General features: G+C 41.4%; 1 pseudogene; it reads left to right on the top strand.

The window, feature by feature from the left end:
- The first annotated feature begins 17,922 nt into the window (after nt 1–17,922).
- On the top strand, nt 17,923–18,514 carry LOC109437403 (large ribosomal subunit protein eL18 pseudogene; annotated as a pseudogene).
- The last annotated feature ends 547 nt before the right edge of the window (nt 18,515–19,061 follow it).

The raw sequence follows: 19,061 nt of genomic DNA, 5'->3' as shown, positions 1-19,061 counted from the left end.
CCCAAAATTCTCATTCCATTATGGAATCAGCTAAGGCTTGAGGACCAGGATTTTATTACATAAGTCAGGTTCCGATGCAGATGAAGTTCCCTGAGTATTTCCCTGAGTATAATTCCTCTTAATCTGAAGACCTGGGAACTGAAGGGACCCATTGTCTGTCCCATCCCCACACATGTACAACATATAATGTGATACAGAGATAGGATAATTTCACTAAAATTCTCTTTCAAAGAGGGGAGAAATGAGAGGCATATAGCAGTCACTGACCCATAGCAATTCTGAAATCCAGCCAGGAGCATGTTGCCAGATACTTGATTAGTGAGTGCCCAGTCCTGCTTCCCAGATACGATTTTCGGTGGCTCTTGGCTCCACCCACTGAGGTTTTGATTCTGTGCTCCGAATCATTCTTCCTTTTCCATAAGAAATGGCCGTGTTTGCAGCTTAACAGCCTTCTTACACATAGAAGGCTCTTTGTATTTTGAACTGTCTCTATCCTTTTTAGTCCCAGCTGATGATGCTTCCACATGCACAGTACTCTTAAATGTTTGTGAGCTTCCTAAGGACAGTTTTGGGTTCACTCTGCTAGTCAAAATACACAGCCACAAATCTCTTTGAGGTGGGACCCTTTCTGCCTTGGACTGAGTCAGCTGCTGTAGAACAACGCCCTTCAAATTCCTTCAAAACTTTTCTGTCTAGTTAAGAGGGTGTATTAGGCATACTCTTAAAACTTTCTAAAAACGTAACAAGTATCTTATAGCCATACCTTCAAGAAGATCAATACCCATCAGATCATGTGTTACTTTGAGAACTTTTTTCTAACTACGAAGCCTGAGAATGAGAAACAGATTTATTTCTAAACCCAGAAAGTCTGTTTCTTTATATTTCATCTAAGTTTGCTTGAAATTGAATAGGTCAGTTTTTGGCTCATCCCTCTTATTAGGCCTGCTTCAAAGAAACCAGTAGGCACTTTCAACATTCTGACTAGAATTCTTCTTAGCCAAATCTACTATTTCATAGGTACATTTTATGTTTTTCACATTACCACAAACAATAGTATACTAAATTATCCATCATAACAAAACAAGGAATGCCCTTATTCAGCCTCCAATAACAATTTCCTCCTTTTCCTTAATAATTTTCATTCGTAATTCATAATTTCATTAATAATTTTCTCAAGGACCTCCTGGCTTTTTCCCGCTGCTTGACTCCAAAAGTAATATCCCATGATTTAATTTTTAGTATGGCAGCATTCCCCTTCCAGGTACCAATTTCTATTCTGATTATCTATGGCTGCATAGCAAGCCAAATAATAAATTATCATTTTAAGCCACCAAAACTTAGTGGCTTAAAATGACAATTTATTATTTCTCATGGCTTTATCGGTTAACTGAACTCAGCTGGCTGGTTCTCACTTGTGGTTTCTCATACAACTGTAGTCAGATGTCATTTAGGGTTGCAGGTATCAAAAGGCTTGGCAGTGGGGATATTCAAGATGGCTCACTCAAATAGCTGCCAACTGATGCTAGCTCTGGACTGGGAGCTCAATTGGAATGTCTACATATGGCCAGGCTTCTGACAACAGAGCACCTGGTTCTGAGAAGGAGCATTCTGAGATTGAGTATTCCATGAGCCACAGACAGAAACTTCAATGCTTCTTATGATCTGATATCAGAAGTCCCAGAACATCATGTTGACTATATTTTATGAGCCTAGAAAGAAACTATGGCCAGCTCAGATTCCAAGAAAGAGGAACTGGATCTGATCTCTCAATAGGAGGAAGAGTCAAGGAATTTGTGACCATATTAAATTTGCCAAAAGCTCCTCATCACTAAAATTTGTGCCCCCCCTAGAGACGGCATCAAAATCGCAGCATGAGGTGAGCCTCTGTAAATCTCCCCTAGAATATAAAATGAATCGAACAACTATAACTCCACAAAGGACTCCCTGCACAGCAGACAGGCAAGACGAAGAGGCCCACTACTAAATTCACCTAAAGATGGGAGAAGGGAAGGGAGAAGCGCAGAGACCGAGCCGCGCGGATGCAGGACACAGACCTAGCTCAGTGCTCCGAGCTCACTACATCCCGGAACTACCACAGCTGCGGGAAAGGGAAGAACTCCGACTGCTAGGGCTCCATTTATGGCCCACAGGGCTGAGGGGGCAGCATATAACACGGCTGAACCCAACGCTAACAGCAGAGACCTCGGAGAAAAGACTGAGCAAAGAAGGCTGAAAATGGTGGTTTAAGCCCTCACTGCTGAGCAGAGAACGGAAGCCTCAGGCACTGAGACTAGCCTCCCCCTCCCTACCCTCCTAGAGCTCACCCCGCCCCCACCTGCCTGATGCTAGAAGCAGAACAGTAGCAGTGTCAGATCAAAAGAACAGAACATTTGCTGTTCTGAAAACTGTGGACCACAGACACAGATTTGCAGCCCAACTAGTTCCAGCAAAGGGAAGGGAGCTGTGGAAGCAGGACCGGCTGTGGTGTTGGTGGACCCCATTGCTCAGAGCCACCTTTCACAACTCACCCCGCCCTTGTCCCCACCTATCTGGGCGAATCCTTGCAGGAGTAAACAGAACTGTTGAAACATACAGGCTCTGAATCTGGTGCAGGAAGAGCTTTGAACTTCAAAAGCTCTCTGCATACCCACATGGACACTGCACCCTGTGACCCAGGCAAATTATTAACAGAGGAGAAGCCTATCTCCCAGGGAATTCCCCCATTGTGTGAGAAGCTGGAAGAGTGCAGAGGAAACGTAGCACTACCATGTGAGAGAGAAAAAAAGGCTGCAGTTGGAGAGAAAATAAAACATTCTACCAACAAGTACTGGAAAACAAAAGAAAGACCTCTTCCTATCAACCTGTTGAGGAAGCCACTCCTGTAAATGTCTAGGAAGAGAAATAATAAATCAGTAATTGCCATGAATAACCAAGGCAACAAGACAGCTCAGAAAGAAAGTGAAAAGTCTCCAGAAAATGAACTTAAAGAAATGGAAATATGTGACTTAAATGACAGAGAATTCAAGATTGCAGTTCTGAAAAAACTCAACGAGATACAAGAAAACACAGAAAGGCAGTTTAAAGAACTCAGCAACACAATCAAAGAATAACATGAGCACTTTACGAAACAGGTTGAAATTTTTAAAAAGAACCAAATAGAATTTCTGGAGATTAAGAACTCAATAGAAGAAATTAAGAATAAAATAGGCAGCTTAGGTATTAGAGTTGACCAGACGGAGGAAAGAATCAGTGACATCGAAGATAGAAACCTAGAAATGACACGGATGGAAGAAGAAAGAGACTTGAGACTTAAAAGAAATGAAAGAACTCTGCAAGAACTTTCTGATTCCATCAGAAAGAGCAATATGAGAATAATGGGCATACCAGAAGGAGAAGAAAGAAAGAAGGGAACACGGAGAATGTATTCAAACAAATCGTCGATGAGAACTTCCCAAACTTGTGGACAGAACTGGATCCTCGAACCTAAGAAGCAAATAGAACACCTAATTACCTCAATCCCAACAGGCCTTCTCCAAGGCACATTGTATTGAAGCTGTCTAAAATCAACGACAAAGAAAGAACCCTTGAGGCAGCCAGGGAAAAGAAGAGGGTAACTTACAAAGCAAAGCCCATTAGATTATCATCAGATTTCTCAGTAGACACTATACAAGCTAGGAGCGAGTGGAACCAAATATTCAAACTATTGAAAGAGAGAAATTATGAGCCAAGAATAATATATCCAGCAAAGATATCCTTTAGATATGAAGGAGGAATAAAGAACTTTCCAGACATACAGAAGCTAAGGGAATTTTCTAATACATGACCTGCACTACAAGAAATACTAAAGGAAGGGGAGGGGAAGAAGGAAGGGAACGGAGTAGAGACACGGCCCACACTTGCAGCTGTGGAGACGCAGCTCGCATCTGCAGCGGTGGAAATGCGGCCGGCATCCGCAGCTGCAGAGATGCAGGGGATCCCAGAATGGAACAGAGAGCACAAAAGCCAGGAGCTGGGCTCTTCCCCTGCATCCCACAGCTGATCTCTCCCACCGAGGGGGCAGCATATCCAGCATTTGAGTCAATAACTTCAGCTGATACCTCCAGTTGGGCCATAGGCCGGACAAAGGACACAAACTCCATACCTGGGCCGCTCCCACACCTCCCCACACCCGCTCTTCCAATCCTACCCCGCCCTTCCAGAGACTTAAACTGGCCCCTGAACTGAGGAGTAGTTTCAGATTACAGAGGAGTCATAGGGCTCAGGCTCTGGGAAGACTGGCAGGCAGCTCTGACCCAGGGAAGAGGTGGGGAAGAGTGTGATTTTTGCTGGGCTAGAAGAGGAGAGATTTCTCCAACCCCAGCCACCACTTTTTCTGGCCTGCGGGAAGAGTGTGACACGGCTGGGCTGGGAGAGGGAGGACCTTCCATCCCCAGCCTACACCCTTTCTGGCCTGCCTAGGGCAGGGCAATTACAACTACAGAGGCACTCCCAGGGATCAGCAGTAAGCGGCAGACGCAGCTACCGGCTCTCAGCAGCTCAGAAATCTCCCGCCTGCCACACACACACACACACACACACACACACACACACACGGAAGAAGTGCCCTAAGACTCAGGAGAACTGGACATAGGGCTGGTGGTGCTACTCTCAGTGTGCATATGTGCAGGCAAGGGCAGAAACTGCACTGACTTTGTAAAAACTACCATCCAGACCCCTCAGCCCCACGCATCTAAATCTGCAGTCCCAACGTCACTCTGGGCACCAGGTGACCTGCTCTGCCTGCACAATACGCAGAGGACTCTTTGGTACAGCAGAGGACAACCTGGAGAATACTTGGTGGGCTTAAGTCAAGACTGGCACTGCTTTTTGTTTTGTTTTGTTTTGTCTTTATATATCTTTGATATCTTTGCCTGTGTTGAGTGTGGGTTGTCAGTTGTTTTGACATGTGAATGTATTTGATTTTTTCTTTGCTGTTGATGTTGTTGTGCTTAGTGATATGCTTTGTTCTGAAATTGCCCTACTAGGGCCGAGCTTAAGAGGCACAAGATTCAACATATCCAGAGGCCAACTCTAGACCAAACCAGAGTACTACTGGGTTTGACCTACAAGTGACACACCCAGAGGGAATTGTCTACAGGCACAAGGGCCTATAGAGGCCAAACCACATTTAAGTGGTCAACCCTCATGCAGCAGAACACCCTGCTGTGGGCAGAGCCAAGTCTCACAACTAGCCAGCTTAGGAGTTAACCCCACCTACTCACAAGCGAAAAGCAATAAAAGATCTTCTTTAACAGGACAATATACACAACACAAGAGTCACCTTTGGAGCACACGAAGAGGAGAAGAACAAAGTAGTGCAAGTCAAATATAAAGGACACATACTACATAAGATAACCCAGCAAGAACTAACAACTCTAGGGGATCTACCTAATACATCAAAGCAAACACAGAGAGTCAGCCAGAATGGGGAAATAAAGAAACATGTCCCAAATAAAAGAACAGAAGAAACCTCCAGAACAGGAACCAAATGAAACAGAGGTAACCAACCTATCAGAGACAGAGTTCAGAACACTGATGATAAGAATGTTTAAGGAGCTTAGAGACGACATAAGGAAGGATGTAGAAATCATAACAAACAACCAGTTAGAACTAAAGAACACAATAACCGAAATAAAGAACTCACTTGAAGAAATTGACAGCAGGTTAGATGAAGCAGAGGATCGCATCAGCGACTTAGAAGACAAGTTAGCAGAGATCACCCAAAGAGAACAATAGAAAGAAAAACGAATAAAAAACAATGAAGATGGTTTAAGAGACCTATGGGATAACATCAAGCGCAACAACATGCACATCATAGGAATACCACAAGGTGAAGAGAGGAAGCAAGGGATTGAGAACATATTTGAAGTAATAATGTGTGCAAATTTCCCTAACCTGATGAAGGAAACCAACATACAAGCCCAGGAAGTGCAGAGAATTCCAACCAGGGTAAACCAAACAGGTCCACACCAAGACACATTATAGTTAAAATGGCAAAGGTTAAAGACAAAGAGAGAATCCTAAAAGCAGCAAGAGAAAGACAGAGGGTTACATACACGGGGACTCCCATAAGACTATCAAATGACTTTTCTACAGAAACATTGAAGGCCAGGAGGGAGTGGCAGGAGATTCTCAAAGTGATGGAAAACAAAGGCCTACAACCTAGATTGCTTTATCCAGCAAGGCTATCATTTAAAGTTGATGGAGAGGTACAGAGCTTCCCAGAAAAGAATAAGCTAAAGGAATTTATTACCACCAAGCCAGCATTGCAAGAAATACTAAAAGGACTTCCGTAAATAGAAGAAAGATGAAAACAATCTAACTACAAATTTTAAAATGGGAATAACTATGTACCTATCAATAATCACTTTAAATATGAACGGACTAAATGCTCCAATCAAGAGACATAGGGTGGCTGAGTGGATAAGAAAGCAAGACCCTTGTATATGATGTATACAAGAGATTCACCTCAGATCAAAAGACACACACAGGCTGAAAGTGAACGGTTGGAGTAAGATATTTCATGCAAATGGAAATGAGAAAAAAGCTGGAGTTGCAATACTTATATCTGACAAAATAGACTTTAAAATGAAGAACATATTAAAAGACAAAGATGGGCACTACATAATAATAAAGGGATCGATCCGACAAGAGGACATAACCCTAGTAAACATTTATGCACCCAACATAGGAGCACCTAAATACATAAAACAGATATTGACTGACATAAAGACAGAGATCAACAGTAACACTATCATAGTAGGGGACTTCAACACACCTCTGACAACAAGGGACAGGTCTTCCAGACAGAAAATCAATCTGGAAACAATGGCCTTAACTGACACATTGGACCACTTGGATTTAATCGATATTTTCAGAGCATTTCACCCCAATACTGCAAAATACATGTACTTCTCAAGTGCACATGGAACATTTTCCAAGATAGACCATATGTTAGGCCACAAAACAAGTCTTGATAAATGTAAGAAAATTGAAATCATACCAATTGTCTTCTCTGACCACAGTGCTATGAAATTAGAAATGAACTACAGGAAAAAAACGGAAAGACACACCAATTCATGGAGGCTGAAAAACATGTTACTAAATAATAAATGTGTCAAGCAGGAGATCAAGGAAGAAATCAAAAGATATCTCGCAACAAACGAAAATGAAAACACGATGATCCCAAATCTATGGGATGCTGCAAAAGCAGTTCTAAGAGGGAAATTCATAGCATTGCAGGCCTACCCCTCCCTACCTAAAGAAACAAGAAACATCACTAATCAACAGTTTATCTTCACACTTAAGGGATCTGGAAAAAGAACAACAAAATAAGCCCAAACAGAGTACAAGGAAGGAGATAATAAAGATCAGAGTGTAAATAAATGAAATAGAGATAGAAAAACAATACAAAAGATCAGTGAATCCAAGAGTTGGTTCTTAGAGAAGATAAACAAAATTGACAAACCTTTAGCCAGACTCATTAAAAAAAAGAGTGAGAGGACCCAAATTAATAAAATCAGAAATGAAAAAGGAGAAGTGACAACAGACATTGCAGAAATACAAAAAATTTTAAGAAATTACTATGAGCAACTATATGCCAACAAATTTGACAATGTGAAGAAATGGACAATTTTCTAGAGGCGTACAACCTTCCAAGGCTAACTCAAGAAGAAACAGAAAACCTGAATAGACTGATTGCAACCAGGGAAATTGAATCAGTAATCAACAATCTCCCAACAAACAAAAGCCCTGGACCAGATGGCTTTACAGGTGAATTTTACAAAACGTTCAAAAAAAAATTATCACCTATTCTCCTCAAGCTCTTCCAAAAAATCCAGAAGGAGGGAAGTCTCCCAAACACTTTTTACGAAGCCACTATCACCCTGATCCCAAAATCAGACAAAGACACCACAAAAAAAGAAAACTACAGGCTGACATCTCTGATGAACATAGATGCAAAAACCCTCAACAAAATATTTGCAAACAGAATTCAGCAATACATTAAAAAGTTCATACACCATGATCAAGTGGGACTCATCCCTGGTATGCAACGGTGACTCAACATCCGCAAATCAATTAATGTGATACACCACATTAATACAATGAAAAATAAAAATCACGTGATCATATCAATAGATGCAGAAAAAGCATTTGATAAAATCCAGTAGCCATTTATGATAAAAACCCTTAAGAATGTGGGAATAGAGGGATCATATTTCAACATAATAAAGGCCATATATGATAAACCCACAACTAACATCACACTCAATGGGGAAAAGCTAAAACCATTCCCCTTCAGATCAGGAACAAGGCAAGTTTGCCCACTTTCTCCACTTGTATTCAACATAGTGCCGGAAGTTCTAGCCACAGCAATCAGACAAGAAAAAGAAATAAAAGGCATCCAAATCGGTAAGGAGGAAGTAAAACTGTCATTATATGCAGATGACATTATACTACATATAGAGCACCCTAAAGAGTCCACCAAGAAACTATTAGAGCTGATAGATGAATTTAGTAAAGTAGCAGGATACAAAATTAATATTCAGAAATCAGTTGCATTCATGTATAGCAATAATAAAACATCAGAAGGAGAAATTTAAAAAGCAATCCCATTTACAATTACTCCAAAGACTATAAAATACCTGGGAATAAATTTAACCAAAGGAGTAAAAGTTCTGTACAACACTGAAGAAAGAAATGAAAATTATACAACACTGAAGAAAGAAATGAAAGAAGATATAAATAGATGGAAACACATACCATGTTCATGGATAGGAAGAATTAATATAGTTAAAATGTCCATACTGCCTAAGGCAATATACATATTCAATGCAATTCCGATCAACCTACCAACGACGTTTTTCACAGAAATAGAACATATAATCCTAAAATTTATATGGGTCCATAAAAGACCCTGGATAGCCTCAGCAATCTTTAAAAATAAGAACAAAGTGGAAGATATAACAATACCTGACATCAAATTATGCTACAAGTCTACAGTAATCAAAATAGCATGGTACTGGCATCAAAAGAGACACATAGATCAATGGAACAGAATAGAGAGTCCAGAAATAAATCCATGCCTATATGGCCATTTAATCTACGACAATGGAAGCAAGAATGTACAGTGGGGTAAAGACAGTCTATTCAATAAATGGTGCTGCGAAACCTGGACAGACACATCCAATAAAATGAAGCTGGACCACCTCCTTACTCCATATACAAAAATAAATTCAAAATGGCTTAAAGACTTAAGTGTAAGATCTGAAACCATAAAATTCCTAGAAGAAAATATAGGAAGAAACTTCACAGACATTACCCCGAGTAAGATTTTTACTGATGTATCCCCTCGCTCAAGGGAAGTAAGAGAAAAAATAAACATGTGGGATTACATCAAACTAAAAAGCTTTTTCACAGCAAAGAAAACCATCAATAAAACAGAAAGGGATCCTACTGAATGGGAAAAGATATTTGCCAATGATATATTGATAAGGGGTTAATATCACAAATTTATTAAAAAACTCACTCAACTCAATTCCAAAACAACAAACAACCGAATTAAAAAATGGGCAGAGGACATGAAGAGACATTTTTCTAAAAAGGACATACAGATGGCAAACAGACATATGAAAAAATGTTCAACCTCACTAACCATCAGAGAAATGCAAATAAAAACCACAATGAGATACCACCTCACCCGTCAAAATGGCTATCATCAATAAATCAACAAACAACAAGTGCTGGCGCGGATGTGGAGAAAAGGGAACCCTTGTGCACTGTTGGTGGGATTGCAGATTGGAGTAGCCACTATGGAAAACAGTATGGAGGTATCTCAAAAATCTGAAAATGGAACTACCTTATGATCCAGCAATTCCACTCCACGGTATCTATCCAGAGAAATCCAAAATGCTAATTCGGAAAAATATATGCACCCCTATGTTTACTGCAGCACTATACACAATAGCCAAGACATGGAGACAACCGAAACGCCCATCGGTAGACGACTGGATTAAAAAAACTGTGATACATTTATACAATGGAGTATTACGCAGCCATAAAAAGGAAAGAAATCTTACCATTTGCAACAACATGGATGGACCTAGAGAACATTATGTTAAGTGAAATAAGTCAGACAGAGAAAGACAAATATCATATGATCTCACTTATATGCAGAATCTAAAGCAAAGAATAAGTGAATGAACTAATCAGGAACAGTTTTGGAGACATAGAGGAAAAACTGAGGGTTGATAAATGGGCAGGGGCGTGGAGATAAGGGGGAAGATGAGGGGATTAGAAAACAGTCGGTAACCACAATATGGCCACGGGGTTTTGAAAATTAATTTGGGGAACGTAATCAATAATTTTGTAAAGATTTTGTAGGGTATCCGATGGACACGTGTCCCACTTGGGAGATAGTGGAAATGTAATGGCTCTGTGCGATGTCAGAGGGATAGTGGATGGGGGGATGGGTGTTCACACAGTGTAAGGGATGTATATGATAAACGTCTAAGAATTACTTTGTCTTGTGCACCTGAAACTAATAAAAAAAGAAAAAAGAAAGAAATACTAAAGGAGGCTATTCCACCACCATCAACAGGGACAATTTGTGGAACCAAAACATAAAAAGGGGGAGAATAAAGGCCTGAACCGGAATATGGGAATGGAGAAAGTAAGCGTGCTGAAGAAAATGTGATACTGTAGATATCAAACTTTCTTTTACATAAATTTAAGGGTAACCACTAAAAAAAAAATCCAGAACTGAAATATATACTGTAATGAAAGAAGAAACAGAGGGAAACATCATAGAATACCACCACACAGAAATAATAGACAACAACAAAAAGGCAAAGAAACAATGGAGACAAAGCCGTACCAGAAAACTAAAGATAGAATGACAGGGGCCGGCCCGGTGGCTCAGGCGGTTAGAGCTCCGTGCTCCTAACTCCGAAGGCTGCCGGTTCGATTCCCACATGGGACAGTGGGCTCTCAACCACAAGGTTGCCAGTTCAATTCCTCGAGTCCCGCAAGGGATGGTGGGCAGCGCCCCCTGCAACTAAAATTGAACACGGCACCTTGAGCTGAGCTGCCGCTGAGCTCCCAGATGGCTCAGTTGGTTGGAGCGCGTCCTCTCAACCACAAGGTTGCCGGTTTGACGACTCCCGCAAGGGATGGTGGGCTGTGCCCCCTGCAACTAGAAAACAGCAACTGGACCTGGAGCTGAGCTGCGCCCTCCACAACTAAGGCTGAAAGGACAACTTGAAGCTGAACAGAACCCTCCACAACTAAGATTGAAAGGACAACAACTTGACTCGGAAGAAAGTCCTGGAAGTACACACTGTTCCCCAATAAAGTCCTGTTCCCCTTCCCCAATAAAATCTTTTAAATAAATAAATAAATAAATAAATAATAAAAAGATAGAATGACAGGAAATTCTCACATATCAATAATCACCCTAAATGTAAATGGACTGAACTCACCAATAAAAAGGCACAGAGTAGCAGATTGGATCAAAAAACTAAACCCAACCATATGCTGTCTCCAGGAGACACATCTCAGCTACAAGGACAAGCATAGACTCAAAGTGAAAGGGTGGAAATTGACACTCCAAGCAAATGGTATCTAGAGAAAGCCAGGTGTGGCCATACTGATATCAGATGAAACAGACTTCAGGGTGAAAAAGGTAACAAGAGACAAAGATGGACATTTCATAATGGTGAAGGGGACTATACAACAAGAAGACATAACAGTCATCAATATTTATGCCCCCAACCAGGGAGCACTGAAATATACCAAGCAACTACTAACAGAACTAAAGGGAGAAATTGACCAAAATACAATTATACTAGGGGACTTAAATACATCATTGACAGCTATGGCTAGATCATCCAAACAGAAAATAAATAACGAAACAGCAGCCCTAAATGACACATTAGATGAAATGGACATAATTGACATACATAGAGCACTTCATCATAAAACATCAGACTATACATTTTTTTCTAGTGTACACGGAACATTCTCAAGGATAGACCATATATTGGGATATAAAATCAGTCTCAGCAAATTTAAGAAGATTGAAATCACACCAAGCATATTCTTTGATCACAAGGCTTTGCAATTGGATATCAACTGCAAAAAGAAAGCAGGAAAAAACACAAATACATGGAGATTAAACAACATACTTTTAAAGAATTACTGGGTCAAATAAGAAATTAAAGGAGAGATCAAAAGACACATAGAAACAAATGACAATGAAAATACACCCTACCAAAATTTTTGAAATGCAGCGAAAGCAGTTGTCGTGCGAGGCGGCCTGCGGGGTCTCTGTTCCCGCTCCCCACATAAGAACGCAGGATGTGGTGAGGCCAAAAACCCCAGGGAACACCCATGGAGCCATAGGTAGGGGAGTAATACCACTATGACTGGGGTCATACCACTGGAGGCTGGGTTCATACGACATGCGACCTGCTGTCCGCTTTGTTGCCAACGGACCGACTCTCCTCAACTCTCCTCGACTCCCCAACGTAGCCGTGGCAGTTATATTAGTGGCCAATGGCTCAATGGTTACAGCTGACGGCTGACTAGCCTCAGCTGACGGCTACCTACTACCCTAGCCAGCAACTCTCCACATGAGGCCAAGAGCCTGGAAACTGCTCTCTGGGGCTCTGTCCCCACACTCCACTCCTACCGGGTCTCGCCTCACAATCTACGCTACAAGCGTCTTCTGTGAGGGTCCCTGTGTGAGGAGTCTGGAGGTGAATGCAATATCCTGGGCACAGCCAGGGTTTCTCAGGGCACCACCAGTCCTTCTGGGCACAGCCAGATTTCCTGGACTTCTTAAGGTACCACCAGTCTCCTCCTACCCTCTTGGCAGGCGGTACTGTCGCACTGTAACAACGCGCCAGGGCTGTGGCAACACTTGAGGAGGGTGATGAGCATACCCGCATGTCACCGCTTTCACCATCCGGATCCAGAGATGTAACTCTCCTACTGATGTCTGTAAGCTGAGGCCATGTAGCACGTCCACCCCTAGAATATACTCCGGAACGGGGGAGATATAAACCTTGTAGGTACGAGGGAGAAGCCTTCCTATACCCAGTGGTAAGGAAACAGTTTTCATAGTCACAGTCTTTCCCCCATAGCCATCAATGCAGATTGCTGGTCCGGGGAACCGTTCTGGGTTCCCATAAACAAGACTGCAGTCTGCGTCAGTGTCAACTAGGGCCAAAACATTCTGCATATTAGAAGAGGATCAATGTATGGACAGTTCCACGTGGGGCCTCTGGTCCCTTCTAGTCCCCTCTGACCAGGTACCTTGGATCCACCCTTAATCAAGCTGAAAGGAGTCAGCCTCAAGCGGCTGCATGAAGTCCTGGAGGGACACAGGTCGCGCTTTCCCAGACTTCTCCTTTAGGCTTCTCCAGAATTGCTGTTCCGGACACAACTGAGCATAAGACCTGACATAATAAACTGCATAGAAGAAAACATAGGTACTAAACTTATGAACCTTGGGGTCAAAGAGCATTTTATGAATTTGACTCCAAAGGCAATGGAAGTAAAAGCTAAAATAAATGAATGGGACTATATGAAACTTAAAAGCTTCTGCACAGCAAAAGAAACCATCGACAAAATAAAGAGGCCACCAACTGAATGGGAGAAGATTTTTGCAAACTGTGCCTCTGATAAGGGTCTAATATCCAAAATATACAAGGAACTCATGAAACTCAACAACAAAAAAACAAACAACCCAATTGAAAAATGGGCAGAGGACTTAAAGAGACATTTCTCCAAAGAGGACATACAAATGGCAAATAGACATATGAAAAAATGCTCAACATCACTAATCATCAGAGAAATGCAAATCAAAACCACAATGAGATATCACCTCATACCCGTTAGAATGGCTATCATCAACAAGACAAATAGTAACAAATGTTGGAGAGGCTGTGGAGAAAAAGGAACCCTCATACACTGTTGGTGGGAATGCAGACTGGTGCAGCCGTTATGGAAGGCAGTGTGGAGGTTCCTCAAAGAATTACGAATAGAATTACCATATGGACCCAGCAATCCCTCTCCTGGGTATCTACCCAAAAAATCTGAAAACGTTTATCCATAAAGACACGTGTGGTCCAATGTTCATTGCAGCTTTGTTTACGGTGGCCAAGACATGGAAACAACCAAAATGTCCTTCGATAGATGAATGGATAAAGAAGTTGTGGTATATATACACAATGGAATACTACTCGGTGGTAAGAAAAGATGATATAGGAACATTTGTGACAACATGGATGGATCTTGAGATTATAAAGCTAAGCGAAATAAGTCAGACAGAAAAAGCAGAGAACCATATGATTTCAACGATATGTAGTATATAAACCAAAAACAACAAAAGAACAAGACAAAGAAATGAGAAACAAAAACTCATAGACACAGACAATAGTTTGGTGGTTACCAGAGGGTAAGGGGGGTTGGGGGTGGGAGATGAGAGTAAAGGGGGATCGAATATATGGTGATGGAAGGAGAACTGACTCTGGGTGGTGAACACACAATGGGATTTATAGATGATGTAATACAGAATTGTACACCTGAAATCTATGTAATTTTACTAACAATTGTCACCACAATAAATTAAAAAAATATATATGTCCCCTCATTAAAAGTAATAGCCTATGAAAATTATGGGTCATCTCTGCATACATGGTAACTCATTCCTCTAAACGTTGACATTGACCCTGCTCCCAAGGCCATCTTGTTGTCCCTCATGTTACAAATATATATATATATACATCCTATGGACTCAATTTGCCGTTCATCTGAGCTTGATATCTGCAAAACATCTGTTAACTTTGACACGGGAATGCCAAAATGGACAATGGCTCTGTCATACAGTCACCCATGGGGAATCCGAATGAGGAATACTGCTTTTCTTTAGACAGTTTCTCCAGGAATAATTAGGGTGAGTCACCTGAAGCAAAGAGAAAAATGCCCAGATCAAACACATTTACAACTTTTATTGAATCACCGTTGCTAAGTGGCAGACCACGGTATAGGTCTATGTCCAATTATGCACCTTATATACCATCCATTTTGATGGCTTAATAGCTTTCGGCCTTGTTTTGCTGTCTTCATCCTTCACAGTGGCTATCTTGTGTGGATTTAAGTGAGTGATCATTTCCCACCTCTGTTTCCTCTGCTTCTGTATAAAGGCATGACAGGAGGGATGAGATTGTTGGAGAGGAAGGTAAGAGGGATAGAATGCAGCAAGGGCTTCTGCAATTTTCTAAGTATGTTTAAGGATAACAGAATATACCCTATGCTGCTTAAACAACCTTTGGCAGTATCAGCTGAAAAGCAGTACAGCTTGGTGAAAAAGGGCACAAGCTCTAGAGTCAGATGGCATGGATTCAGTCCCTGGTCCCTCCACTTAGTATGCCACATGGACAAGTTATTTTCCCTCTGTGAGCCTCATTTCCTCAGTTCTCGTTACTTATTTTACTTTTTCTAGTAGTATCATGTGATTGCTTCATCACTCCCTCCTTCTGGAAACACCCAAAGAATGAATGAGGAGTTAAAGGGAGTTGACTTAAGACTTGATTGATTGGGGGACCCATCTGAGGAGGTGGCATTTAAGCTGAGCCTTCAATGACAAAAAGAGCCAGCAGGCTTGGAATAGTAATGGCAAGTGTCTTCATTTCCTGTGGCTGCTATAACAAATTACCACAAATTGAGTGGCTTGAAACAACATAAATGTGTTCTCTCACACTTCTGGAAGCCAGAAGTCCATAATCAAGGTGGCAGGGCCATATTCCCTCTGAAAGCTCTAGGGGCGAATCTGTCCATTGACTCTTCCAGCTTCTGGTGGCTCCAGCATTCTTTGGCTTGTGGCCACATCACTCCAATCTCTACCTCCATGATCACGTTACCTCCTCCTTTTCTCTATGTATCTTCTTTTCTGTGTGTCTGTCCTATAAGACTGCATGTGATTGCATTTAAGTCCCACCTGGATAATCCAGGATAATTTCTTTCTGTCTAGATCCTTAATTTAATCACATATTTTTGCCTTATAAAGTAATACTTACATTTTGTTTCCATTTAAGGTAATATTTACAGGTCCCAGGGATTAGTATGCAGATATATCTTTTGGGAGCCACCATTCAACCCACTACAGTGTGGTTAAAGAATAAACAGAAAGACTGGGTAGGACCTTTCAGTCTGGTAAGGGGTATAGCTTAGGAACAAGAAGCCATGGGCAGTCTCAGGCAGGGTACTTGTACTAAGATATGTGTTATAATCATCACTCTTGCTGCTCTGTGAAGAATGGGTTTGGCGGGAGAGCAAACAGAGTGGCAGCAGAAAAACCAGTTTAGGAGCTATAGTCAATTTGAAAACCTAAGTATGGGATGAATTTGCCATTCTCAAAGTGGACTACAGGAAAATAATTCTTTGTCAAAACCTGTAACACTATATTACTGCTAAGAACAATCTTTTGACAAAGCAAATCTAATTCTACATGTTGTAAAACATGACTGTGTCCCAGTTCCACTTTATTTTACCTTAAACCCAAATAATTTACTTCTACTATTAACTGAAATGAACTTATGCTATCTCTGCCACAGCATTTGGGGACTTCTTCCCTTATACCGATGACATGGTTTTAGGGTCAGGAACTTGGAGTCGCCTTAAGAAGAAACTAGAACATTTGCTTAACTAAAGTCAGAAAGAACAATCTCACATGAGCTATGCTACAGTGAAAGTATTTGCAATGGAGTAGGTAAGCAACAGACTGAATACCCCATCACATACACACCCTGCAGGCTTCCCTTCAGTCCTTTCAGCCAACTCAGTTGATGGGTCCACTAGCTTACAGATCTGCTTAGAAATGAACATTCTGCAGAGATGAGACTGAGCATTTTTGTGATTAAAAAGGACAATTTTTAGGCCAAAATTGTCCATTTTATGCATAGAGCACAGATCTCTGATGTCTTAACCAAGTGCATGTGATTTTGTGTGCTTAAACTAGCCTTAAAGTTCTATTTCAAAAACAAATTTTGGTTCTACTAGCAGTTATCCGTGTGACTGCCCTCTGGCATTGTGTTGCCTCCTTGGGAAAAGGGAGAGAAGACCAATTATTATTGGAGACCTACTCTGTGAAACATACTTTCATACATGCCCCTGGGGCAGATACTGTTGGCTGTCCCCAATATTTGTTCTTTCCCCCTACCTCCCAGTAATGGGACCCTTGGTTTTTAACTGGGCTAGCATTGCCAGATAAAATATAGGACTCTCAGATAAATTTGAATTCCAGATAAACAATACAAATTTTCTTAAGAGTATTATCTCAAATTCTGAATGAGACATACTAAAAAATTATTATTTATCCAAAATTCTAATTTAACTGGGTATCCTGTATTTTTTGATGTTGTTAAATCTGGCACTGGACTTCCCTGAATAAAGATGGTATTTCTTAGTTTCCCTTCAAGTTAGGTGAGATCATGTGACAAAATTCTGGCCAAAGGGATATAAATAAAAATATTTTTAAAAGGAAGTAATGTGTCCCTGTCTCTTTCTGCATCCTGCCTGCCTGCTGAAATGTGAAGGCAGTGCTCAAGCTCCAGCAGCCATTTTGGACTGTGAAGTGATCTGAAACATGGAAGCCACTTAGCTACAAGCTAGAAGGAGCCTGGTACCTAGAACATAAGCAAGAAATAATCTTCTTATTTGAGTCACTGCTGTTTTGTTTTATTTGGGGTTTTTGTTTGTTGTTTTGCTACTTGTAGCTGAAACTAATAGTAACTAACACATTATGTCATCTAATTTTCACTCAACCTTAACATAAAATATATTTATTCTTGCCAAACCAGTGGAGCAGGAAGGGCAGTCATGGGAGTCAACATCCGTCACAACAAAGACTGAAAGTTTTGGCGCCAGGAGCCCAAGAACCAGGACATCTACATAAGGCTGTTGGTCAAGCTACACAGGTTTCTGGCCAGACGAACCAACTTCACCTTCAACCAAGTGGTGCTGAAGAGATTGTTCATGAGTCTCACCAGCCGGCCACGTTTGTCCCTTTCCCGGGTGATCCGGAAGATGACGCTTCCTGGCCGAGAGGGCAAAACTGTTGTGGTTGTAGGGACCACAACCAGGAGGTCCCCAAACTGAAAGTGTGTGCACTTTGTGTGGGCAGCGTGCCCGAGCTGCATCATCAAGGCCGGGGCCGTCAACCAGCTGGCTCTGGACCCCCCAGCGCCGGCACTGTCCTGCGCTCTGGTCCTCACAAGGGCCGGAAGGTGTACAGGCATTGGGCATGGCCCTGTAATCCTGCACAGCCACACCGAACCCTACATGTGTTCTAAGGGCCGGAAGTTCGAGCATGCTAGAGGCCAAAGGGCCAGCCCTGACTACAAAAACTAACCCCAGATCCTGCCTTGTTATTAAAAAGCTTTTAGATGCTGACAAAAAATGTGTGTGTGTGTGTGTGTGTGTGTGTGTGTGTGTGTGTGTGTGTGTGTGTGTATGTGTGTATTCCACATTTTGGCAAATAGAATCCTAAGGTTGGGAGAAATTAAGCAGCTCAGCCAAGGTGGTCTTGTAGTAATTGCTGAACTAAGTTTTAAAACCTAATCTATCTGAACATTACCTTGAGCTCTTATTTTTCTGTACCACAATACTTCTCTAGGTGGGAATTTTTTAAATCAAATTCCTAAGGTTTTGCTTTGCATGTCTGGTATCTAAAGTATTTAGCTCTCTCCCTCATCACAAATACAAAATATAGACATTTCTGGCATCTGTTAGTGTTATATGATCTAGACCTTCATCTTTATGTCTAATATTTGAGAGAGCTGCACCAAAGGACACAGTATTTATTTATTTCCTTTAGGGTCTCTAAAGAAATTTATCTGGTCTGTATTTTCATAGTTCCCTGCAAAAATGTCTTAACTGAGTTATGATTCAATAGGAAGTCTTCAGCTTTTATACAGAATCAGTATTAAAAGGTCTATTTGAAGAATGGTTCTGTGTCT

The sequence above is a fragment of the Rhinolophus sinicus genome, chromosome 6 (genome assembly GCF_057876585.1).
Source record: "Rhinolophus sinicus isolate RSI-liver-muscle chromosome 6, RSI-T2T, whole genome shotgun sequence".
NCBI classification, from domain to species: Eukaryota; Metazoa; Chordata; class Mammalia; order Chiroptera; family Rhinolophidae; genus Rhinolophus; species Rhinolophus sinicus.
Note: the sequence above shows the minus strand (reverse complement) of the source record. Positions and strands in the feature narration are given on the sequence as shown.